The following is a 25,181-nucleotide window of genomic DNA, read 5'->3' on the forward strand; positions in this document are numbered from 1 at the left end:
AGACAGTAAACATGGTTTCATTCCAAATGCTGAGTCATGTTTATGATGACAAGGAGAAACACTTAAGACTCTAATTCTCCCGAGGTACTGGTCAGATCAGTAGATTGCCTTCTGCTGAAATAATTACTTCATGTTTTTAAATTTAGTTCTAAGTGCCACACCCTTTACAGTCTCAGTTTTCTCCCTTTTTAACCCTCAGTGTGTTTGGTTTTAATTCCTTGAGAAGCTGTAGCAAGTGTATGTGTGCAGAAAAGATGTTTTTAAGTATTGTTTGTGTATCTAACCTAATACTTAATTCTGAAGAGTAATTCGTAAATGAATGATTATTGCCCTCCTCCCTACAAAATTATCTTAAGAATGAAAAGAAATTGCTTAGGCATATGGGAAATTACATTGTATTAGATACCACAATCAGCAGCCAAATTCTTTCAGTGGAATTCTTATCATAATAAAGAAGACACAAGGGCAGAGATAGAGAGGTGGAAAGCTACTTTAGGTATTCATAAATAGTAACCTAAGTTTTAAAGCATTATGTTTAAGGCTAAAAGGAAAAAATTATTTTTATACTTTATTCCTTCTAGAAGATACTGATGGAGTAAATAGGGAATAATTTTTGATTCTGTAAGTCTGTCAGTCTTAAAGCAGAAAGATCATAAAACTCTGCATTTGGAAATTATCTAGTGCATGTGGCTCAGAAGGTAAAGAATCTGCCTGCAAAGCAGGAGACCAGGGTTCAATCCCTAGGTCAGGAAGGTCTTCTGGAGAAGGGAACGGCAAATCCACTCCAGTATTCTTGCCTGGAGAGTTCCATAGACAGAGGATCCTAGTGGGTTACTGTCCATTGGGTCACAAAGAGTTGGACATTTCTGAGTGACTAATACTTCACTTTCAGTGTTATCTTTAAGGATTAATTTTTTTAAACCACTTTCGCCCTGAATAAAAGTGGATGCATAATTTATGTTGAAAAACTACAAATCAGCTATGTTTTGATGCAGTAATTGGAAGTAATTATTTCACAATAATTTCTAATTAATTTTTTTGTCAAGGCTGTTGCTGAGTTTAGATGTGTATGGAGCATGGGGAAGAGGAGGGCTGAGGTGGGTTGTTTAGAAAAAGAAGATCCAGAGTAAGCCGAATGCTTATCATGTTACCTTTTTATCTCTCCTCTCCTAACTGCTCCCATACACACTTTTTCATCTGATGCCTTTCCTGAATTCCACTGATGCCTAGGGTCCTGCTTTCCTTTGATTGCTTTGGGCCCCAACCTTGGCAAGTGAAAACATATCTGAGACTTCTGAGTTTTCTCACCACAAAATTCTCTGGTGGTGGTGGTTTAGTTGCTAAGTCATGTCCAACTCTTTGCCACCCCGTGGATGTAGCCCACCAGGCTCCTATGTCCATGGGATTTCCCAGGCAAGAATACTGGAGAGGGTTGCCACTTCCTTCACCAAGGGAATCTTCCAGACCATTGCAGATGGTCTCCTGCATTGCGGGAAGATGCTTTACTACTGAGCCACCAGGGAAGCCCCAATATTGTCTACCTCCTCCCATATCCTATTCTATCAGGGTCTGACTTGGATCAGACCATCATGGATAATCATGGGTTACTGATGAGAACTGAATCCCTGCTGGCTTGTTAGCTAGCAAGGTGACCAGGACTTGTGGGGAACATAAATAGTAGACGTAACAGGGTTCACAACACCTGAGCATTCATTTCATATCAGTGAACAGTTATCAAACATCTATTGTATTATAGGCACTGTGCTAGGTACAAAAGTGAATAATAGTAGGTAGTCTTCATATTCCAAGCAGTGAACTATCCTGGGAGAATTAGTAGGAAATCAGCCCTGGGATTTCTTTGGAAGGAATGATGCTAAAGCTGAAACTCTGGCCAGTGGCCAGTACTTTGGCCACTTCATGTGAAGAGTTGACTCATTGGAAAAGACTCTGATGCTGGGAGGGATTGGGGGCAGGAGGAGAAGGGGATGACAGAGGATGAGTTGGCTGGATGGCATCACTGACTCGATGGACGTGAGTCTGAGTGAACTCCTGGAATTGGTGATGGACAGGGAGGCCTGGCATGCTGCGATTCATGGGGTTGAAAAGAGTCAGACACGACCGAGCGACTAAACTGAACTGAATGGCACCTCAATGCAACCAGATTTTTCCTTTTCTGTGTATCATGTTCCTCTTCTAGACAAATGTTTAGGATTTGAAAAAATGAGAGCACAATGGTCTATTATAGAGATTCTTAACCCTGCGTGGGTGCACACCTGAAGCATCTGGAGGTTGGGTGGCTTTCAACAATAGTTCTCAAGCAGTAGTGTGCATCTGGATCACTTGAAGGTTTTGTTCAAAGCTCAGTTCCTGGTCCCAGAGTTTAAGAAGCAGATTCTCTGGAGATGCTGGCTCCTCCAGTTACTCTCTGAGACCAACAGTTTCAAAATATAGAAATTTCCAGGTTCCATCAGCAGACTGATTCAACTGGTGTGGGTATGGGAACCTGGCATTGATCATTTAACAGCTCCCTACAGGCCCCTGGGCTGCCCTGGTGGCTCAGCAGTAAAGAATCCACCTGCAATCCAAGAAACTCAAGAGAAAGAGTTCCATCCCTGGATTGGGAAGATCCCCTGGGGAAGGAAATGGCAACCCACTCCAGTATTCTTGCCTGGGAAATCCCGTGGACAGAGGAGTCTGTTGGGCTACAGTCCATGGGGTCGCAAGAGTCGGACACGACTTAGAAGACTAAACCACCACCACCACCACCCATCCCCCATTGCAATGTGTATCCAAGGCTGAGAACCACTGTTCCACTGGAAAGACAACCTATTGGGTAGGCTGGTTTCCTGTTACTACAAGTGTGGGACCCAGTGAGTCTACATATTCCTCTGGGTCAATTATAATATAATTCTTTGGTATTTAAAGAAATTAGTAAGTGAGTTAATAAATAATTGACTGAAAAAACCCACCCCTGCGATTTTGATTCAAACTAATTTGGCTGCCTTTTTTGGAAAGGCCTTTCCAGCTGTTCCCTGGGTATTTTGCAATGCCACGGTAGAAAAGTTATGTGTAAAGCTCCCAGAGATCTTCGGAGGAAAGACCTTAAGGAAATGGGTCAATTTGAATCCCATCTGCCCCTTCCTTGGGCCCCCTTGGCCTCGTCTAGCCCTTGCAATTGCAGCAAGTGAGCTGGGCATGCTCAGTGGGCAAGGTCGGGTTTGGGGGTGCAGCCGGGAAGCCTGCTGCTCTGCTGCCCGGGCTCTCCCCTCCCCCCACCTGTAGGAGGCTGGGCCAGAGGAGCGGGTGCTCAGCATCCCACCCCCCGATGCTTGGACTTGGTCTTCCCTGCAGGTCTCCTCGCAGACATTCAGGCAGGGGTCAGGAGGCCGGGCGCGCCTCCAGAGCACCCGGGTCGGGGGTTGGGGTGGGGGGAGCCGGGGCAAGGCTTTGGGCTCTGTCGGCCGCTCCCAGGGGTCCTACAGCCTCCCAGACGCGTCTCTAGGCCCAAGGAAGCCTGCCTGCCGAGTAGGGGAAGCCAGTTTCAGGCCGGAAACAAGAAATCAGGTATGCCAGCCCCGCCGGCGTGCAGGCGGACGAGTGTCTCCTGTCTCCCAGGCAGGTGGAGAGAGCGACCCGCAAGGGGGAGGGCAGAGGAAATCGGACACCTCCACCGTCTTCTCCGGGCCTAGCCCAGCCGAGGTTGGCCCGAAGGTCTGGAGTGTGGCCAGGCGAGGACGTAGGGTAGAACCCGCAGCTTGGGGCCAGGGCCAGGGATCCGCAGCGCCGCGGCCCTATCTGGCTGGCCCTGCGTCCCCCGAGTCCCCGTCTAGTCACGTTCACTGGGAGGCGGAGACCTTGATCGTTCTCTGCCTGCTGGTTCGCAACGCTTCCCCGCTCCCCACCCCCGGTACCCCTCCCCCCCACCCCATCTCTTTCACGGCAGGGTCCCCCGCCTCCACTTCCGTATTTCCCTGCTGGGCCAGAGTGAGGTCTACCGCTGGATGTGGCGGCCGAGGCGCCGGGGCGGCCCTCGGGGCGGGGAGCGGGAGGAGCAAGTTGCTCGGGAGGCGGGGGCGCGGCGGCGCTGGGCGCGTCGGGTTACACTCGGCCTGCCTGGCCGGGGGTGACATCCCGGCGCGCCTCGCCGCGAGTACCTGGGCCGAGACTCTGATTCGGGGGAGGCAGAGACTCCGCCCCGGCCGGAGGAACCCTTGCTCCTGCCCTCTCTTTCCTCGTGCGAGAAGATCAATCTCAGGTGTGTGCTTCCTGGGAGACCCCCCCGACTCCCACCCCCGCCCCCGGTTATAGCGGGGAGTGGTCCCTCTCTGACCCGATGGAGTCGGTGTTGGGGTGGGTGGCGGAATCTGGGGAAAGATTTAAAATTTTCCCCTACCGACAGAACGTGGGCTCGTTCCTATGGGGTTTACCTATATACATTTTGGAGGGTGGCAAGTGGTAGGACTTTTGGGTGAGGGTTGGTATCTTATTGAAAGTTTGCTGCAAACTTTTAGTTTGTGGATGCCGCTCGTCTGATAAAAAGATCCATTGCTCCTCTCTCAAGCAAGAGAGGTAGAGATTCTAGAAGGGAACTGAGGCTACTTTGAGATCTTAGCTGCTGGTGTGTGACAGTTCTCGGAGGAAACAGGTTTACACTGATGAACTTGAAACAGCCCCCACTCCCCACGTAGTAACTTGCGAGTAAAAATAGATTTGCAGGGTGCTTTGGCAGGAAGGTATAGCCCTGTGAATGAAGTGCTGATCTTAGCTCTTGGTCTCTAGACTGACTTCCACCTTCTGAAAAGGAGCCTTCGCTCCAGGAACTGTCCTCAGGAGTTCCGAAGTAATTTACAAACGCAAATTCTCACTATATCTTAGTGACAGGGGTCAATCCACATTATACAACACTATAAATATCATGGGAGGGGGTAGGGGCAGCTATAGGAATAGTAATTTGGTCGACTTTTATCCTTGTATGAATAGGTGGGTGATGGGAGAGTTCCACTGAGTTCTCATTGCTAAAAACAAAACTTAGAATTTTGCATATGTTCCCAAATTTAATAGAAGTGAAGTTCGTTTTGAAGGGTGGAGGGTAAGGGGAACCACCACATTGGGGCTGGGCACTTCCTGAGAACTGCTGACCATTCCATAGTGTATGAGTGCCACAGTTCTTGCTGGCCACGGACTGGGACTGAGTGCTGGATGTCATTGCTCAAGGGGTATCATGTATAGTGATGGGGAGTCTTATGATGAGGATGTCGAAACCCTCCTGTGTTTCTCATAGGGGGATTATGTCAAATTACAGCACTCCCTTGATATTTCCAAATCAACTCTTCAAATAATGCATCCGTACCTTAGTAATAATGGATAAAGATGGAATTTGGGGTTTGAGAACCAGCACTGTTGGAGCTGCCCATTCTTATATCTCACAGAGTCACTTTATTTTCAAAGGACATTGTGAGCAGTTTAAATACTCTGCTTCCTTCTCTCTCCTGATTTATTAAAAGATGCAGTGGTTTAGCTCAGTAATTGACGAGCGGGCCACAGTATTACCAGTGGTCAGTGTCCCCCCCCCCCGCTTTGTTTTTGTAACTATTTAATCCTGTAAGTATTTAGAATATTTGACTATTATTGTACATAAGAAAGATCAACAATTATAATTCTCAGATTATCCTGTTTGGGTATAAGTTTTCCGCTTTCATCACTAGAATGTAAGTTCTATGAGAGGGCTTGGTCTGTCTCACACACCTTTGTATTTCTAATACCTAGAGTGATGACTAGCTTATGATAAAGGCTCAATAAATATTTTCTCATTGAATGATTGAACTCTGGGACAAACTCTAGCTGGATATAGTAGGGGAGAAAAACCCCAGACATTTTGGCCTTAGGTAAACTATTCAACTTCACTGAGCCTCAGTTGTCTCGCTGACAAAATGTAGGAATATGTGATATCATACAGGTAAAATCACTGCTGATATTCCTGTTAGTTAGTAGACTTCAAAATACTGCTTTCTTCTTTCTTACATATTTTACTTTTTTATATTCAAAAGAGGATCACTTGGGTAAAAAATACAGTTAGTTGGATAATTTAGCTCTTAAATGTTGTGAATGAATTATCTAGGCTTTTCCCACATAAATTTGGTGTGTCTGATAGAGGTGGGGGGAAGGGGAGGTTAATGGCAGCTATGGTTATGACAAAAGGGAAGCAGTTTCCAGATTATTATCTAATTTCTCCTCTTTATATTTTTAATGTGATAAAATTTCAGCTCAGGTTTTCCAAAACTTTATTCTTTCTTCTTGTCAACAGCCAGACTCACTAGGTTGTCCTAAGTGCATAAATAGCATTTTAGTAAGAGCATTAGAAATTGAATATCTGTAAAGCTTGACTTCTTAAATGAAATTTTCTGTAGCTTTGTGTAGCATTACAAGTCCTAGGTAAAGAAAAAGTATGGTCATCCTGATTTTGAGAAGGTGAGAACTCATTCAACAAGGTAAAACATACAAACGCCGAACAGTTAGAGACCAACATAAGATCTTGCCTAGTCCATACCCCATGGTAGAATGTTGGCTGTAACTGTTGCGGTTATGGAGGGAGAGGTTGACATGGGCTCAAGTAGTTGGAGACCGTTTTGTGGTGAAGAGAATGTCACTTCAGCAACAAAGAGACTTAGAGTTTCTTGAAGGTTACAGCAGATCATCTTTGTTTTAAGAATGTTTGCTATTTTGTACTTCAGTGTATTAAAAAACCAGCACAATATATGCTTTCAAAAATAAACTTTCTATGGAAAAGCATATGGAAACCTACATTCTGTATGTGAACTACATGATACTTTTCACCATGTCTCTGAAGTTTTAAAGCCCAGGATTCAAGTTAAAAATTAGAAGTCTTCATTCTTGCCACTTCTAACATGCTTGCTTAAAAAAAAAAAAAAAAAAGTGTCAAATGGCCTTTCTGTTACTCTATTCAGTTGTGTACAATAGGATATCATTTTCATCTGAAGTTTTTGGGAAAATTATTAGTCATTAAGTTTGGGACTCCCACACTGGCTGATTTTAGATTGTTATTTTGGGAAATAAGGAGGGATGGAATGGAACTAAGATGGTGTAATGAAAGTGGGTTTAGATACTCTTTAAAATACTCAGAAGTTCCATCAGGGCTCATCACCTAGAGTTAAGAAGGAAACTTGGAAGTTGTTTTATAGAGAAAGCAGAATGTAATAAATGGCATGTTGTGTATTTCCTTGTTTTATAGTTGTTGACATGATGGGAGAAAGAAATGTAGGAGGGAGAGATGATCAGATTCAATTCCAAGTGAGAGAGGCAAAGGCCAGTATGGCTAAAAGCCAGGAAATCTCTAATAACTTCAGACCTCTTCCTGTATTACCTGACCAGATATTGGTCTCAGGAGCATTTTAGGAAAAGGAAGAATGAGGAGCAGATGGTTTGACTACCTAAAGATGATTGTGGTCAGAGTTTGTCCAGAACTCTAATTTTGTGTCCTGACATGAATGTGTTTCTTTTTTCTTGTTTTCCAAAATTTTCCTCTTTTGCTGGCAGTTCTTACTAGTTCTTTGGGTTAAATATTTCTTCCTACATCATTTCTGTATTCTTGTTTTCCATTTTTCAGTTGAAAATTTTATGTTGATTCTTTCAAAATAAGATTTCTGATTCATGCAACAGACAAAACATGGTTTCTGATTTTAATTAGATCAAGTTCTGGTTCTGTTAGTTTGCTAAAATTACTGGGAAAAATTAATTAAATTGTTGTTCTCCTAAGTAAAAATTTATTATGGCAAAATATGTTAACAAAACTTAATTACTTGGGGCTATCTTTTACTTTTTTCTGACAAAATGAAGTGATTACTAATGTACTTTATTCTGTAACAGTCAGACTATTAATGGATGAGCAACAACTGTTTCATTTAGATGTTTCTAGCCTCATATTCTTTAAATAGTGCTATGTCTTCTGTGGAATTCCATATTTGATTATCCACCTATATGCTTCAAACCCCATGAATTATAACAGATAAACTGTTTCTGAAAATGAGATTTCTGGAAGCTACTACTGTCAAATGACATGGCCTATGGGTATGAGTGTGGGTGACACATGCTTAGAAAGCAGTATCACTTTGCCTTATATGCACCAGTGATGGCTAAGTCTGGTTGGTTATTCACAATAGGAACAGAAGTTGATGTTCAAGGTAAACATTTTAGGAAATTTTTCATTAGGATTTTATGCGTTTCAATAAAACACAATAAACTTCTAAATGTATTTGGAAAGTGATAAAAACAGTGTGGCTCAGAGTACTAGGTTCTCAAAAGTTATTTTCCTTTTGTTTCTACTGAAGAAAGAAAGGAAGTTTTGTGTCACTCTGATAATAACCAAACTGCTTTGATCATGTCACTGCTTGCTCCACACTTCCGTGGATCACTTTGCTCTATTGCATTCAATTCTAAATATTTGTCTTTGAATTCATGGCCCTTTCCAGTCTTGCCCCATTATTAAAGTTCTCCTCTCTTCTCTGTGAAACAATGCGGAATTCCCTAGATGTGTTTTAATCTTAGTACTGCCCCTAATGCTATTGCTCTTCCTTCCACTTCACCTATTTGAAATCCTAGCAGTTCTTGAATGTTCTAACCAAAGGCTACCAGTTTGTGACGCTTTCCTTCCCTGCCCCAGCCAGAAGTGCTTTGTACATGTCCTAACCCCTTCAACTACTCTTTTAATGCCACTCTTAAATGTCTCCTTTACTCCTGTGTATGGTGATTATTTGAAAACATGCATCACTTCCTTTCATGCAGAAGGTCTTGCAGAGCAAGGGCTGGATCCTACACAATTTTATAGCCCTCACGTGCCCAACCCAAGTCCCTGCGTGTATTTGGAAATGGGACACCTTTACTGGGGGACACCTAGTAAATAGTTGTTGAATTAGTGATTGACTCATAATTCACTCATCCCTTAATTACCAAGAGTAAGTGATAGATATGAGTGGGGTGTGATTGGACAGCAGGTGACACACAGGCAGATACATTTCAGCTAATGAGTTTAATGGAATCTTTAGCTTTTTCTCAGGCATCCTCTTTACACATTTTGGCAGTTTTTGTATCTAAAGGATTTTAGTTTTAGGAGCAGGAAAGGGAAATTGCTGAATTTGAACCAAAGTTATAAAAGCAATCTGTGAAGAACATCAGTGGAGGAATCTGCAAATGGGAAGGTCATATACTAACCACTGAAGAGTCACCTTTGTCAGAGCCCTTAGGACTCCTTTCTCTTCACTAACTTCTCCCTTCTTCTCCACCTGCCCAACTAATCCAGTCTCTTTTAAGAAAGAGTCCAGAAATTTAATTTATAACAAGAAGATTGATAAAATTGTTGTTTCTAGTTGCTAAGTCATGTCCGACTTTGTGACCCCATGGACTGTAGCCTACCAAGCTCCTCTGTCCATGGGAATTCTCCAGGGGAGAATTCTGGAGTGGGTTGCCATTCCCTTCTCCAGGGGATCTTCCCAACTCAGGGATCGAACCTGCATCTTCTATATTGGCAGGCGGGTTCTTTACCACTTTACCAGGGAAGCCGATTGATAAAAATTTGCTTGTCACTATTTCCAAAGTCTCTGGATTCTAAGGGAACAAAACTTTGAAACCATTTATGTAGGATAGGTAGAAGGAGTTTTGAGCGGTGATGTTTAGTTCTCTGCATCCCTGAAGTCATATTATAGCCACCTACCTGTGGCTTTGGTTGTTCTCTGCTCCTGTCAGTATCTTCCTCTGTAAAATAAGGTGATAGAACTATATGAATTTAAAACCATAAAAGAGAGAGGTATTTTTATTTCTCTTGTCATGTCTTCCAAGGGGAGAACACATGGGCTCTGTTCTCCACTGGACCTGGTTTAACTGTTCATCTTACTTCCCGGAGTTTGGAATGTCCTTTCAGCCTTTTCAGATGTAGCATTCATAGTGGGAGGATACTACATTCCCTGTATCTCCCTCCTGGCTTGTGCGCATAGGATCTGTTAAAATAGATATCTTTTCACTTCGCTCTTTCATTGTCTTAGTCTTTCCTCTATCCAAGGAACTGTGATATTTATCTAAAAAAATATAGATTCACAGAATTTTAACATAGGAAGAGGGTTAAAGATCTAACCCAACCCTGTCTTTTTATTACTGATAATAAATAGTAATGGTAATGTTAAGTATCATTTGGAGCAATCACCCTTTTCTAGGCCCTAGGCTAAGCACTTTGCACACATTATTTAATACATCAGCAGTGAACTCTGTTACATCAATGAGGAAACTGAGTTCCAAAGAACCTAAGTGACTCACTCAAAGCCACAGCCAAGTTCTGATCGGACAGAAACTCCCTTGAAAACTGTGTAAAGAAAATAATAGATTCGAGATAGTCCCACTTACATTTCTGTAATATATTTCCTGCTTTTTTGCTACCTTGGATTCCCCTCCTCGACTCATTGAACTTTGCCTTTTGTACTTCCTAATAGTTGATGTTGTGGTTCAACAGTTTCCGCCAGTGATGCTAAACTTGTTCAGACATTGAATGCATAGCACAGTATGTCTTCCTGAGACAATATTCCTTTTGACTTGTCTTCTGGGAACCGTGATGTTGTTGTTCAGTTCCTAAGTTGTGTCTGACTCTTTGCGACCCCATGGACCACAGCACACCAGGCTTCCCCTATCCTTCACTATCTCCTGGAGTTTGTTCAGACTTGTGTCCATTGAATTGGTGATGCCATCCAAGCATTGCATCCTCTGTTGTCCCCTTCTCCTCCTGTGCTCAGTCCTTCCCAGCATCAGGGACATTATTAAAATACTTTTTAGTCTTAATGGCTGTGGAAACAACCTGCAACTTGATATCAGTCTGCTTTTTCTGCTTGTATGCCTGGGCTTGTAAAATGCTCTTAGGAAAATGAACACAGTCGTGCAAACTGGAGGCACCCACAAATTTATGTTCTCCAGTTTTAGCCACAGGGCACTTCTCTTATCTTTACCTGTTTCTAGACAGCTCCTTTTATGGTTTTCCCCCATAATTTTCCCAAACTTCCCATATTTTCTATTTTCTTTAAGCCTCTTACCCCACTGTGGATTTCCTTACCAGAAGATGATCGTTAGTGGTTAGAACAGACTAAACCGTTCTGACAGATCTGAAAATAGATAAAAGCACAGACACAGCAGACGTTTATTTCTCAATCATGTCATGTTCTTGGTTGGTGGATGACTTTCCTCTAATTGGTGACTCAGGCACCCTGGACCCTTTGATTTTGTGATTCTGCTGTCCCTTAGGGCTGTGTTTTCAACTGTCTTCAGCTTCTCTAAAAGAGAAGAAGCCTATTCACTCTCTAAATAGTTAGTCTTGAAATGAAGATAACAGTTCCACTCACGTAGCATCAGCCAGAAATTAGGTGCACAGTCACACTTATGAACGAAAGAGACTGGCAAGTGTAGTCTGGCTGGGAGAGGAAGAGACTGTGGTAAAAAGATTTTTTTTTGGTAAAAAGTTAGCTGTCTCCATTACAGTGTCCTTGCCTCCTGTTATACTGAGAATGCAGAGATATCACATCCACTCTTAAAATTTTGTCCTCCTTTCCACATCTTCCCTATATCTGAATCCATTAATTCTATCATTAACAACCAACTTAGAGTTTTCCAGAGTTTATGCTTTCCCCAATGTTCTGGATCCCCCATTTCTTCAGCTAGCTTACTCTGTGAAATTTCTCTGTGTTCACTTGCCTTTTATTTTATTTTGTATTGTTATTATTATTGTTATTTTTTCTAATTTTGGCCATGCCGAGGAGCATGCGGGATCTTAGTTCCCTGACCAGGGATTGAACCCATGGTCTCTGCACTGGCAGCACAGTGTCTTGACCACTGGACCTCCAGGGAAGTCCCTTACCTGCATTCTAAATATTTACAAGAATGTTCAGGATTCTCCCATCACAGTAGTAAAAAGACCAAAATCCCAACTTATTCGTTCCTCTGATCTGCCCTCCTCTCTTGCTTGTGCTCTTTCTCTCCTTTCAAGCTACGCTTCCTGAAAGTGTTTTATGTTGTTTTTCTATATCCTTATTTTCCATCCACCCCACAACCATTGAAAATTTGGCTGTACCTCAGAGGAATCTGTTCTTTTTACAATTACTGTTGTCTTCCTGACTGGCAAATACATGGATCTTATTGTTTGAAACATTTGTGATTCTGCTGATTTCCTCTTTTGTGAAACAGAACTTTCACTAGGCTACCATGACACTTGGTTCTCTGTTTGGACTAGTCCTTATGGGTCTCTTTGCAGGTCCTTCTGCTTGATATGTTGTAGTTCCCAGGGTCTGTTCTTAGTTCACTGTCTTCTTATTGTAGATTTTCTCTGTACTATCGAGTACATCTGTATATTTGCTTTCGATCATTTCAAGTCAGCATCCCCAACCAGACCTCTTCCCTGGGTTCAGACTATAGAGATTTCACTTGGATGTCCCACAGTCCAGACAAGATTGATAATTCCTCTTCACCACTCTTCTCTCATGCTATTTATCCTCTCATTGAAGAGCGCCACTATCCTTTCTCCCATCTATATCACTAACTCATTCGTTATCAGTCACCTACCATGTGCCAGGCATTTTTCTACAAATTAAAAGTATACTGGTATACAAAACAGATACAGTCTCTTCTCTGGTAGAGTTTGCATCTCTAGAGTTCTTGTGGCTGGACTAATAATAAAATTGACATAAGATATTAACAGGAGATAAATTTTAATTTGTGCATACAGAGGTCTCATTGAAATGGGACCTAAGAAGTGGCCAAAGCAGGCAGCTTTTATACTTTTTAGACAAAGAAACAATACATTTGTGAGAAATCAGCAGGGCAAAAAATTTAGGTTTTGATGCTCCATTAGTCAGGAACCTAAACGTTTGGGCCTGAGGTAGTACTAAAGAAGTAACAAGGTTTATTCACATAGGAATTTCTGCCCAAATTCCTATCTCTGTCCAAAAGGGTGTCCTCCCTCTAGATGTAAGGAGTGTACCTTTCCTGAAAGCAAGAAATAAATCCCTCATGAGATTTATTTATTTATTTTTTAGAGAGACAAAAGGGAGAGTTAGACTGTCCCTCTTGCATTCACCATTTCTTAAGTAACTTGAATCCAAAATAATCGATATGCCATTTTATATGTTCTGGGGATGGCCTGTCCTGAGCCCCAACAACATTCTAGCGGGTAGAGGAAAGAAATAATAATGATTAAATAAAGATGAGACATATGAACTGATGGAAGCTATATTATTATTTTGAATTTGGATGGTTTGGGAAGGCCTCTGAGGAGCTGACATTTGAGCCCGGCCCTGAGTGAGCAGAAGCTGACTTGTATAGAGATGAGCTAAGCATTCCAGGCAGAGGAGACAGCCGGTGCCAAAACCCTAATTGTATTCTTGATGAATCTGATGGGCAGGAGAAGGTAAATATAGCCAAAACTTAGTGAGAGGGAGAGGTATTAGTTTATTATTAGTTACATATACTAATACATATTAGTATATGTATTAGTTTCCTGTGGCTGTTAAACATATTACCACAAACTTGGTGGCTTAAAACAAGAGAAATGTGTGCTGTCATAGTTCAGGAGGCCAGAAGTCCAGTTACTATGCTCCCTTCTGAGGTGCTAAGGGAGAAGCTGTTCATTGCTTCTTTCAGCTGCTCGTGGCTCCCAGCATTGTCTTCACCTCTGTGGTCATACTGCCTTTCAAATCTCCCTCGGCTTCCCTCTTATAAGGATATATGGGATTGCATTTGGGGCCCACTCTGATAATTCAGGATAATCTCCCCACTTAAGAGCCTTTATTTAATCACATTTGCATAGTCTTTTTGTTGTTGTTGTTGTTATGTAAGATAACTCATCGGTACCAGGATTTAGGATGTGACATCCTTTCCATGCCAATAGGGCCTTCTCTGGTGGCTCCCCTGCCAATGCAGGAGAAGCAGGTTCAATTCCTGGGTTGGGAAGATCCCATGGAGAAGAAGATGGCAACCCACTCCAGTATTCTTGCCTGGGAAATCCCATGGACAGAGGAGCCTGGTGGGCTACGGTCCATGGAGTCACAAGAGAGTTGGACATGACTTAGCAACTAAACAACAACAAATTCAACCTACCATAGTGTCCAAGAGAAGCTTTAAAAAGTAGGCAAGGGTCAGATCTTATAGAGCTGTACAAGCCGAGATAAAATATTTAGATTTCGTTCTAAGGTTGTACAACCCATTGGAGGATTATGTACTGGTAAATGAAATATGGTTTTGCTATAAAACAGTGTCTCTCAACTTTTTTTTTTCCATTATATCATTCCAAGAAGCAAAATTAAGTTGAAGTTAATTAATTAAAATTTTAAATTAATTTTTCTCTGCTGCTGCTGCTGCTGCTGCTGCCGCAAAGTCGCTTCAGTAGTGTCCGACTCTGTGCAACCCCATAGACAGCAACCCACCAGGCTCCTCTGTCTGCGGAATTCTCCAGGCAAGAGTCAAGAGTACTGGAGTGGGTTGCCAATTCCTTCTCCAGCAAGGGTATATTCCTTAAATATTAAAAAATAAGATTTTGTTGGTCAAAGTTGAGCTTTGGAGGACAACACTCATGTAAGACTTTTCTTTGCCTCCCCCCATCCCCCAAGAACCAACTTTGTCTCTTGTAGGTGTTACTGTTCCCACTGAGCATGGGTGCTATCCAAGACTGACCTGGGTGCACAAAGTGGATTGGATTGTGGTAGGTGGGAGAGGGAAGATTAGAAGCGGTACTCTAATTAAGAGACTATTTTAGTAGCCTAACTAAGGGATTACAGTTGTATAGACAAGCATGTGTTAAAGATGGAAAGAAGTGCATGGATTTAGGACTTGTCTTTGCAGTTGAGTTAGTTGACTGAACTTTCTGACAGATTAATTATCTGGAGAGAGGAAACGGGAATCAAGACAAAAGCTTACATTTTTAAACTGAGCTATTGGACCATAAAACCAAGAAGGGGAGATTTGGGAGAGAAGCTATTTGTGTACTTGAAGGAAGCGGTAAGATGTTCTGTTTTGGCTGTGTTAAATTTGAGATGTTTCTTAGACATTCCTCTGGAGATGTCAGTTAGACAATCAGATAAATGGAATCTGGAGATTCTAGGAGGGGTTTGGAGAAGGCAGTGGCACCCCACTCCAGTACTCTTGCCTGGAAAATCCCATGGACAGAGGAGCCTGGTGGGCTGCAGCCCTTGGGGTCTCGAAGAGTCGGACACGACTGAGCGACTTCACTTTCACTTTTCACTTTCATGAATTGGAGAAGGAAATGGCAACCCACTCCAGTGTGTTTGCCTGGAGAATCCCAGGGACAGCGGAGCCTGGTGGGCTGCCATCTGTGAGGTCACACAGAGTTGGACGCGACTGAAGCGACTTAGTAGTAGTAGTAGGAGGGGTTTTGGCTGAAGATGAGGAGCAAAAAGTTATTTACGTATAGGCTGTATTTGATGCTGGATGGAATTACCTGTGAAGAGTGTGCAGGTAGAGAATAGGGCCATTGGAATACTGTATTATGTGAAAGAGAAGGAGTTGCCAGTGGATATGAGGGAAACCAGGAGAGTGTGGTATCCTTAAACTTAAGGACATTGCTGGTGGTACAGAGGTTAAAATCCACCTCCCAATGCAGGGGACGTGAGTTCCATCCCTGGTTGGGGAACTAAGATCCCACATGCAGCGGGGTGACTAAGCCCATGTCCCGCAACTACTGAGTCTGGTGCCACAGGGAAGTCCCAAAGCAAAAAAAAAAGTTCAAAGTGTTTTTAAAAGGAGTGGTTAAAATGTTTTTCAAAAGTTTATAGGATTGAGTTGTGAAAGTAGAGACAGTGCATAGAGACAACTCTTTCAAGTAATTGTGTCATGAAGAAAAGCAGAGCAATGGAAAAGTTCCTGGAAGGAGTTACTGACTAAGGCAGGGCTTCTTAGAACCAGAGAGTAATAGGATGAGTTTAAGTAGAGAGGCAATGATATTAATAGAATGATTAACTAGAGAGGAAAAACTAATGAAGGCAGGCGAGAGTGATACTAATGAAGGCAGGCAGTGGATACCTGCTGGAGTATAATTCTTGAAGAGACAGGAAGGGAGATTTAGGGACAAGTGAAGAGATTGGTTTTCACTAGGATCAGGGACATTTCATTCAGGAAAGGATGAAAAAGGAAGGAAGCTCTGCAGAGAGAATGCATAGAGAGGCTGAGAGGTCTGTTTGAGTGGTGGGAAGATGAAGTTCTTACCTCATGGGCTCCACTTTCCCAATGATGTGTGATGAGGATGTGGTGGGAAAAGAGCTGATGTGAAATGGCTATTTTGAAACATCCTAGGAAATGAAATAATAGGATTGCTGGTCAATATGTATTGCCCATTAGAGACCTGTAGCCACAAATGTAACTGAGCTAGTTGTAGATGAAGTTTTTTTTCTCCAGGCAGTTTCTTTAGCTGTTTGGGTAGAGGTGTGGAGCAGGCAGATAGTTGGGCTTAATCAACTTGAGGATTTGCCTGGTAAGTTAGAAGCAGAAAGAGAGGAGCAAGGGAGTTAAGGGTACTTTCAAGGGAAAGTGTACAATGATGGACCTTGACCATAAGCTGGACAGAAAAGGAAGAGAGTATGTAACTTTGTAGTGGAAATTGCCAATGGATTGGAAAACCAGGTAATGCCAAGAAGATGTTGGAATGGAAATACCAGAGTAGATAAGCTGGAAAAAGAGGTATTCACATGTAAGATGCTGGAAGCTGAAGTCTCAGAGCTGGTGCAAGTAATAATGATGCTAAAATGAAAGGTTATGACAATGAGAGCAGGTGGCTGAGGCAAGGTAAAAGAGAACACTCTCAGAGGTGAAGAGCTTTAGGAACTGGGACCTCCTTGTATATATGGGAGACAGAAGACATGAAGACAGGAGCTTGGGAGGGGAAAGAGCCAGGTGCTTACGTAATCAGCGAATGAAAAGAAACAGCAGTAGATGGGTAGATGGCAGCAAGGAGGGATGAAGGGTGGTAAGTCTAATGACATGAACTTCAAAACAGGTAAGAGAGAATCGAGAGAGGATTTGAGAGAGGATTGAGGAGAAATTGGAAGATAAATGGGGAGACACTAGATCTTCTGGCTGGGAGATTTGCAGAATGGAAGCAGGAGTCTAACTTAAAGTATTTACAACTAAAATGGAATGGGTACTGCAGGTACAGATCTTTAGCCTGGGCAGGAGTCCTGGGAGCCTTCTGTGAACCTGGACATTAACTTTTTAGTCACTTAATCAAAGGAAGTTCCCAGGAAAGGGGCTAGTTATCACCTGGTTCAGGGGTGTTTTGGTATTTTAGCAGCAGTACAGCCATCCCTGTTTATACTGGCTGAACAGTAGACTTAAATATGTGAGTATAAATAACCTCCCCTTGAGGGATGCTGTGAAAGCAGCGTTAGTAGGCTTCAGCCTTCAAAATTCAGATTAAATCTTGCTTTCTCCATGTTTTCAGGATATTACCTGGCAAAAGGAACATCTGGAGAAGAAAAGGATAGTTTTGAGTTCTAGAGGGCTTAACTGGGAAGGAGGGGGCGCTGAGGAGGTGAGAGATGGGGCAGATTGGGCTTCTGGTGATGACTGAGGTAAAGGGGATTAAAGAACATGCTGGGATCAGTGCCAGTGGTGTCCTAGAAGAAGCTTGGTGCAGACCTCTGGCAGCTCCTGGTGCAGACCTCTGGCAGCTCCTGTTGAAGTGGTGGCCAAGGGTGAACAAAAGCCTCCTTGGAATGTCTGTAGCCCTAGGGCATCTCCTGTTGGCTTGGTGGCCAGTTGGAGTATAAAACCCTCCTAGGGGGCTGCTCTTAAGTGGCCAGAAGCATCAGGTGCTCTGAGGGCCTGTTCTCAGCCAGAATGATGGTGCAACCCCTGGGGAAGATACTTTCTCCTATTTGGCAGAAGCTAAGGAGTGCTGCTTCTGGGGACCACCGTCATAGTCCAGAGTATTTAGACTCTGCTCTCTGCTCTGTTGTCACTGGCTTAGTACAGACCTGTAGAAGTCTGTGTCAGGGTGTTTACAATCAGTCTCTTGATTTCCCTTCTCCCAGATGCATGTCCTTTTAGTTTATCTCCTAGCACTGCTTCTGGGAATGGGAGGATGGGCTTTTAAATTTAAATGTGATTCTATCCTGCCTATTAGGAATATTGTGAGGATTAACATAATGTGCATCAACTAACCAGCGCAGTCCTTGCAACACAGTATGCAGCCAAGAATATGCCTAAAAGCCTTCACTGGTGATATATTGTTTACTGGACAAAGAGCAAAGTCCTGTGCAATTGTAGGTAACATCTCCTTGCCTGCCTGTTCAGTCTCCTCACTGCCTCACTTATGACCGTTGTATACCAGCCTGTTCTCTAGGCATACGTTTCACGCCTCCTTGTTCTTGAAAATGCAGTACTCATTCATACAGTCATGACTTCCCTCACATTCCCTTGGATCTGCTGAACCTTCAACATTCGAGTTGATTATTGCTTTCTCTACAAATCTGCCCTGATGATGTTTCCTACCTCCTCTTAACCCCATATGTAATTACTCCCCTAGCCCCTACTCCAAATTTTACTTGGATCACTCGTTTGTTTTAGAATCCTCTTCTCAAAGTAATAAGTTCCTTAAAAACAGAAACTATTCATCTTTGTTTACTCACAGTCTAACACCGTAGGTGCTGGATGAATATGTTGAATAAATGAAAATCAAGTACATGTTTAAGTTTTCATATTGCCTTTCTGTTATGAAACATAAATTATATTTTGTACACATTCTTTTTCTTTACTAGTGGAGGCAAATTTTTTGATGAGGTAGAGGATGCAGAAGAAAATGGGTAACCAGGTAGTTAGTTAGTATGGGAGGCAGACTTAGACCTGTGTTCTTTTTTTTTTACCAAGTGACTTTTGTTTATTTTGTTCACCATTGTCATTGTTTTATGTTGAGTTGTAATCATTAACTTTTCCAGTTATACCCCCAAGGGAATACAAACATCAAACAAATGTGGGTTTCTGGTGTTGGTTAGGTATGCTTGAGTGGGCAGCTTGCAAGTCCTACTTACAGTTGCAGGATTGGTGTGTGGACTTGGTGTTAACATGCTCATTTCCTTTTAGGTCTCTTCAGACCTTGGTTTCCTTGATCCTACATGGATGAACTGATTAATTATACCTAATAAAGAATGACATCAGCAATCAGAGTCTGGTCAGAGAAGGGTGGGGAGAGCAAATGTGAGATGAGGTGACAGGAGTGAGTCACTCCTGGCTGTCGGTGGATTGGGAGTGGTAGTGAGAGGGCGAGGATGGGTTGGGGGTGGTGGAGGAATCTGTGGGGAGCAGAGCGGATTGTGTGGACATGGGTAAAAGTGGTTTGGGGGACACAATAGACTACTGGCTAGTGGTTGGCATACATTCCTCACCCTATCTGAACTAAAAATAAATACCAGGAAATATTGTGAAGAGAGGACAAAAAACAAACAAACAAACAACAAAAAAAAACCCAACAGTCTTATGGCTCAAAGTTGTTACAGTGACTTGGGTTAACTCAGGACACAAACCTTACATCAAGCCTCTCATGGGGACTGTTTCCAATCCGCTGACTAATTGAGGTACTAGAGACAGGCTAGGAACAATTGATCCTGTGTGATCAGAGTCTGACTTAAAGTGAAGAGTCTGCTGTCTCCCTGTGACTTCTGGGACAAGTAACCTGTGGCCTAGAGTGAGGTCTGTATTAGAGGAGGGGCTTTACTGGATTTTTATTTTTGATAGAACACTCCACAAATCACAGTATCCATTCTGTGGGAGCCCACTGTAGTTATGTATGAGCAATGGGAGCTGTTGCCACAGATATATTTTTATATCTTATTTGTGTGCCTGCTCAGTCACTCAGTTGTGTCCGGCTCTCTGCAACCCTGTGGACTGTAGCCCGCCAGGCTCCTTTGTCCGTGGGATTTCCCAAGCAGGAATACTGGAGTGGGTTTCCATTTCCTTCTCTAGGGGTACACCTTATTTACATTATCTCAAATCCTCAATATAAGTTGTGAACTAGATGAGATTTTATGTATGAGAGGATGGAAACTCACAGTCACACCACTAGTAAGTGACTGAGTTGGAATTCAGTCCAGGGGTGTCTCTGATGACCTCTACACTGCCTGCCTCCCACAGGGAATGGTCTGTTGACTGGTCAGTGGTGGTGTCTGAATTTGCCAAGAACAGCACCTTGTGATGAGAACAATCCCAGCTGTGCCTAGAGAAGTGGCTGTGTTCCTGTGTATAAGCGCTGAATTATCACACGACAGGCACAGGGAGAGAGTGTTGGCCTTCATCTCGGATGGTCTGTCCTTTCTCCATGTACCTGTGGGCTTCCTTCAGGGCTGGCACAGTGGAGGGGCCCCCTGAGTGTATTGTTGGCTGAAGCATTTCTGTGTTTATGGAGTTGAAGCCTGGGGAACTCTAAATTCCAGTAAGTTCGATCAGCTTTGCAGTCACTAGTTTGATTAGTTGTTGGGATTTCGGATTTTGTGTTAAACTTTAAATCCCCGAGACAATATAATATGAAATTAACCATATATACATAACTAGTTCAGGGGTAGTTTAATTCAGGCTTAAATAGTTAATTGTGTCCAATGCTTGAGGCACATTCATCCTAGGTAGGGTAGAGACTGTACTTCAGAATGAAGTAGATAATTCTGTGATATTTTCTAGTTCTTATTCCAAGATTTGTAATCAATTCTACAGGCAAACTATCCTTTTCCTTTCTTTGTGTGGGTCTTTTACTCTGTCTAGTTCATTAGAGGTGAGAAAAGTTGTGTAACAGTAAAATCACTCAAGTAAGTGGTCAGATTGTAGGGGATTTAGTCAAATGTCAGCTATCTGTCTGCACTGTGCTCTTCAGAGTCCTTATTTTTTTTTCCACTTTTCTCTCACTTGCATATTCACACACTAGATTGGTTCTTTTTTCTTATTACGAGAATAACACATGCTCATTTTAGAAAGTTAAAAAATAATACACATAAAGAAGATAATAAAAATGACTTTCAGCCCTTCCATTCAAAGATGAGATTTTAAACATTTTCGGGTGTGTCTTTCTAGCCTTCGCGCGTGTGTGTGTGTGTGTACACACATATGCTTTAAAACAGAAACACACAGATACTATTTTATCTACTTTTGTTCTCTTCATGATTAATTTGCTATTGCCTGGTACCCCATCTCTATGTAGAGTATAATTAACCCAAAAAGAATGAATTCCTAAGCAGTCAAGAAATTTTAGAATGTGTAACTTATTTAAGACTGTCCACTAATTTCTAGACCTTTATAATTATTACCAGCATAAAAATGTTGCTTTTCAAGTCTGAATGGGTTAAGAGGATTGCAGTCATTTGGACCCAGTGAGTGACCTATGCTTGTGGTCCAGTTGAGATGGGAAAAATGTCAGGAGGCTCTGGGGAGCAAAAGGCCAGGGTTATGGGATCTAGCAATACCTCGAAAAAGGAACTGTCCAGATGATCTCCATCTCTTATGTGAGGACTTTGAAAGGACAGGTGGCTTTGCTGAGGCTGATATTGTCACGGGGTAGAGGTCTGCCTCTGGTTGCTGACTGCCTGTCCTGTGATGCTGCAGAGCCTTGGGAGACAGCCTGAGAAGCAAACCATGCTTCTGGCCACCGCCAAACTAATGACTAAGGAGATGGGTGCAAGTGCGGTGGGTGAGGTCATGCCTGCAGGTCGCTGTGTTGATGTCGGAGGCTGGAGTTTGGGGAGGCTGGAGTTTCAGGAGACCTATTCGAAATGCCATTTTGGAAGTCAGTTTTGTAAGTCCTGACGGCCTCGTGGTTAAGATCACAGGCTCAAACTATGGGCTAAATTTTTTGGATTAACTTGGGGTTTCACTTCACAGTATCTGAAAACTTACGGTTGAGAAGAGGCTGTTTAGTATAAATTGCTAATGTGCTCTGCTGATTTCCATCAGTTGTGTGCTTTGACTGACAACAGTGCGAGCCTAGCCCACTGGGGTCTGGTGAATTATATGTGCTCAATCAGAGTGTTTCTTGAGCTGGAATTGAAATGCATGGCCCTTTAGTTTCCAGTATGATGCAGACACTCAGGCAATTGACTTTTGCTCTTCAGTTTCCAGCAGGGGGAAAATTATGAAATAAAATGGGGAGAGGCCAGGCATCTTCAAGATTCATACCCATAAATATAAATAACCATAATTAATCATATGCAGTCTCTCTTGTCTATTACGTCTATACTCAGTGTGTCAGTAAGTTTCACACAGCTCCTTAACGCCCTGCTGTGCAGTTGGTGGGGAATATTCTAAGTTCCTTGGCGTGTTGAGATGTGACCTGGGCTTCTTTTCCAATATGAGTTCAAAATCAGTTCAAGATATAATGAGTTGTGAGGGGGAAAGTCACCTGCAACATACCCTAGCCCTAGGGGGAAGAGAAGTATAAAAAAGACTTCTGCTATTGACATTTGAGAGCTCTCTCAGTTGATACCCTGTTCTTTGTTACCACCTTGTTAGACTGAATGGGCTGGAACAGTCTTACAAGTGTGTTGAGTTTAATAGATATTTATATTCAAGATTATCACTGAAGTGTTTGTTTTCCTATTTTTGATTGTGGTTTACAGTTTTTACTATTTTCTTATGTGATTTATTAATTCTTCCCCCATCTCTCCCCATTACATCCTTTTTTCGTACTTTAACCTGCTTATTATGAACAGGGCTAATGGTGTCCTCAAGAAAAAGCAACTGCTGTTACTCTTATTTCCTTGGGGAGCATCCTCTATGCTGTAGCTAGGATCCATCTTCTTTCCTTCCTCTGTCTGTATAAATTCCATCATATCATTGCATTAATTAGGACCTTCCATTGATTTTTGTGTCTCTATCATGTCAGAAGAAACACCTTGCTGGAAGGAAGTCATATGTGATTTGGCTTCTGTCTGGCTCCCTGACCTGATCTGGAACCCACTGCCCGGATCATTCACTGCGTTGCCCCCGCAGTGGCCTTTCAGTGTCCAAGAGAGGCCAAGCTTACACACCCTGTGTGTCTTTGCATGTCTGTCCCCTCTGTGTGGAAGGCCCTTCTCTTAGGGCTCTATGCAGTAGCTCCTCCTCTTCGATTATATTTGTGTCAAATAACCTGCAGGGACATTCTGTCTAAAGTAGATCCCACCTACTCACAGACTTAGAGAATGCGTTTATGGTTGCTGTGGGGGAAAGATGAGGTAAAGGGATAGTTAGGGAAAAAATAGCTTTTTAACTTCAAAATGTTGATGCCAATTGAGTTAACTCAGCCTTATTCATTATTTTTGTCATCGAATACAAGGAAAATGTACCAGTTCTTTCAAAAGCTATAGTAGCAATTGCATTATATACGTCATTAAAAATGCATTTTAGGAAATACTTGTTGAAGATAAGTTAGTGGACGTGTACACACTGCTATATTTTAAGTGGATAACCAACAAGGACCTATTGAATAGCATGTGAAACTCTTCTCAGTGTTACATAGCAGCTTGGATAGGAGGGCAGTTCAAGGGAGAATGGATACATGTATATATATGGCTGAGTCTCTTCCTTTGCTGTTCACCTGAAACTGTCACAGCACTGTTAATCGGCTATCCCCCAATACAAAATAAGAAGTTGAAAAAAATTATGTAGATCCCCAAGTCACTCTCCGACCTAATTATATTCTTCATAGCACTTATCGAAATATTCAGTTTTTAGATTTGTTTATAGGTTTCTCCCAATCCACGGGAGAAGAACAATTTCCAGCCCCTAGAGCAGTGCTGAGGATGTAGCAGACATTCAGTCAGTCCCAGTCAAATCCATGTTGTGGGAATGAACACCTCTCTTTTCACCTTCCTTAGTTGGGCGATTCCTTCAGTGACACTGTCCTGAGGATTTGTTGAACTTTTGCTTTCGTTATTTTCTTAGAGTGTACAGTTTTTATTTTTCCCATACCAATGTTAGGTGTGTTTTTCATAAACCAGTTTCCATCAACGAATTTTGAAGTTTTTTAGGAGTGGCAGATAGCTTCTTTTTTGGCCCATTTATCTGTAAACTTTTCTTTAAATCCAAGAGAGCACAAAGATTCCAGTTGTTTCTAGAGCAGAAGCACACAGTTTTGCCATATTTTTTTTTTCAATATACGCAATGTGAATTTGTTCAGATGAGGCAGAATTGAAAAAAGAATTTTCTTTTTCTTATCTTGGACTATGTATTTGTATATGGTTTGAGGTTCTTAATCTTCATGAGAGACTTGTGTGGTTTGTCATCCACACTGCGTACCACAAACTTCAGACATTAATCTGGTAAGATGCCCTGAGCTAGACCAAAGGAAGGAAGCAGGAAAAAGCCCTTGAATAGACAGATAGAGCCAGAATGTTGAAAATCCAAGCACTAGAATGCTAATAAGTTGCTCCTTTTGCCTTGCTCAGAGTTACTCATTTGTATTTTAAATACGGGTTTAGCTAACTTGGCTGTCGCTTTTCTGACCATGGTGGCAACAAGTTAGAAGTAAGCTGGAGAGCTGACAGATCAAAAGGGAGAATTACCGTCAGCTTGAAAGTTTGGAAGAAATAGGAAAACTTTATAAAGCAGATACAAGTAGAATTCAAATGGGAGCAGTCTGTGGTTTGGAGCCACTGAGTAAAGTAATAGTATTCAACTGTTCCTGAGGACATTGCCCTTAGGAGCATAGACTACATAGTTCATAAGAATGGCTCCAAGTCATCAGTAATTGAATTCTTAATTAATACTCCTAAGAAGACAAAGTGTGATCTGTATTTCTGAAATATTTAAATTCAAAACAGTTTAGACATTTTATTTAAAAAAAAAAAAACTGTGAGCTCACATTCAAATGTGAGCTCTTGGAAGGCGGAATTTTGTTATGTTTGTCCTCGGGTGTATGTTCAGTGCCTGGTACATGTTAAATGATCAGCAAATAATTGGATGAAAGAATGAATGCAAGCCTTAAGCATCCCACAATGCTAAAAAAAATAAAACATTAACATAGCACCAACTTGAATGCAGAAAGTCTCTACCCGCTCTCCCTACCCACCTCCCACGTGCCTATTGAATGAAGAAAAACCATAAAATAATACAAATTTAAAGTTAAAATAGATCTGTACATTTTCTGAAGATGCTTCATTTATAGCTGGAGTTAAGAT

General features: G+C 42.2%; 1 protein-coding gene across 3 annotated transcripts in view; it reads left to right on the top strand.

Moving 5' to 3' along the window:
• Positions 1-3,123: 3,123 nt before the first annotated feature.
• Positions 3,124-25,181, top strand: part of GPD2 (glycerol-3-phosphate dehydrogenase 2) — a 151,054-nt gene continuing 128,996 nt past the window's right edge. For 2 of the 3 annotated variants that reach the window (XM_086369285.1, XM_086369272.1), the window contains exon 1: positions 4,101-4,255. The gene's annotated coding sequence lies outside the window, so the exon portion shown is untranslated. Of the gene's footprint in view, positions 3,565-4,100; positions 4,256-25,181 lie in introns of those variants that run through there. The other variant, XM_086369275.1, reaches the window with a different exon arrangement.

This window comes from Bos grunniens, chromosome 2 (genome assembly GCF_055505025.1).
Source record: "Bos grunniens cultivar Pamir isolate PY7600 chromosome 2, Bosgru_T2T1.0, whole genome shotgun sequence".
Classification (NCBI taxonomy): domain Eukaryota; kingdom Metazoa; phylum Chordata; class Mammalia; order Artiodactyla; family Bovidae; genus Bos; species Bos grunniens.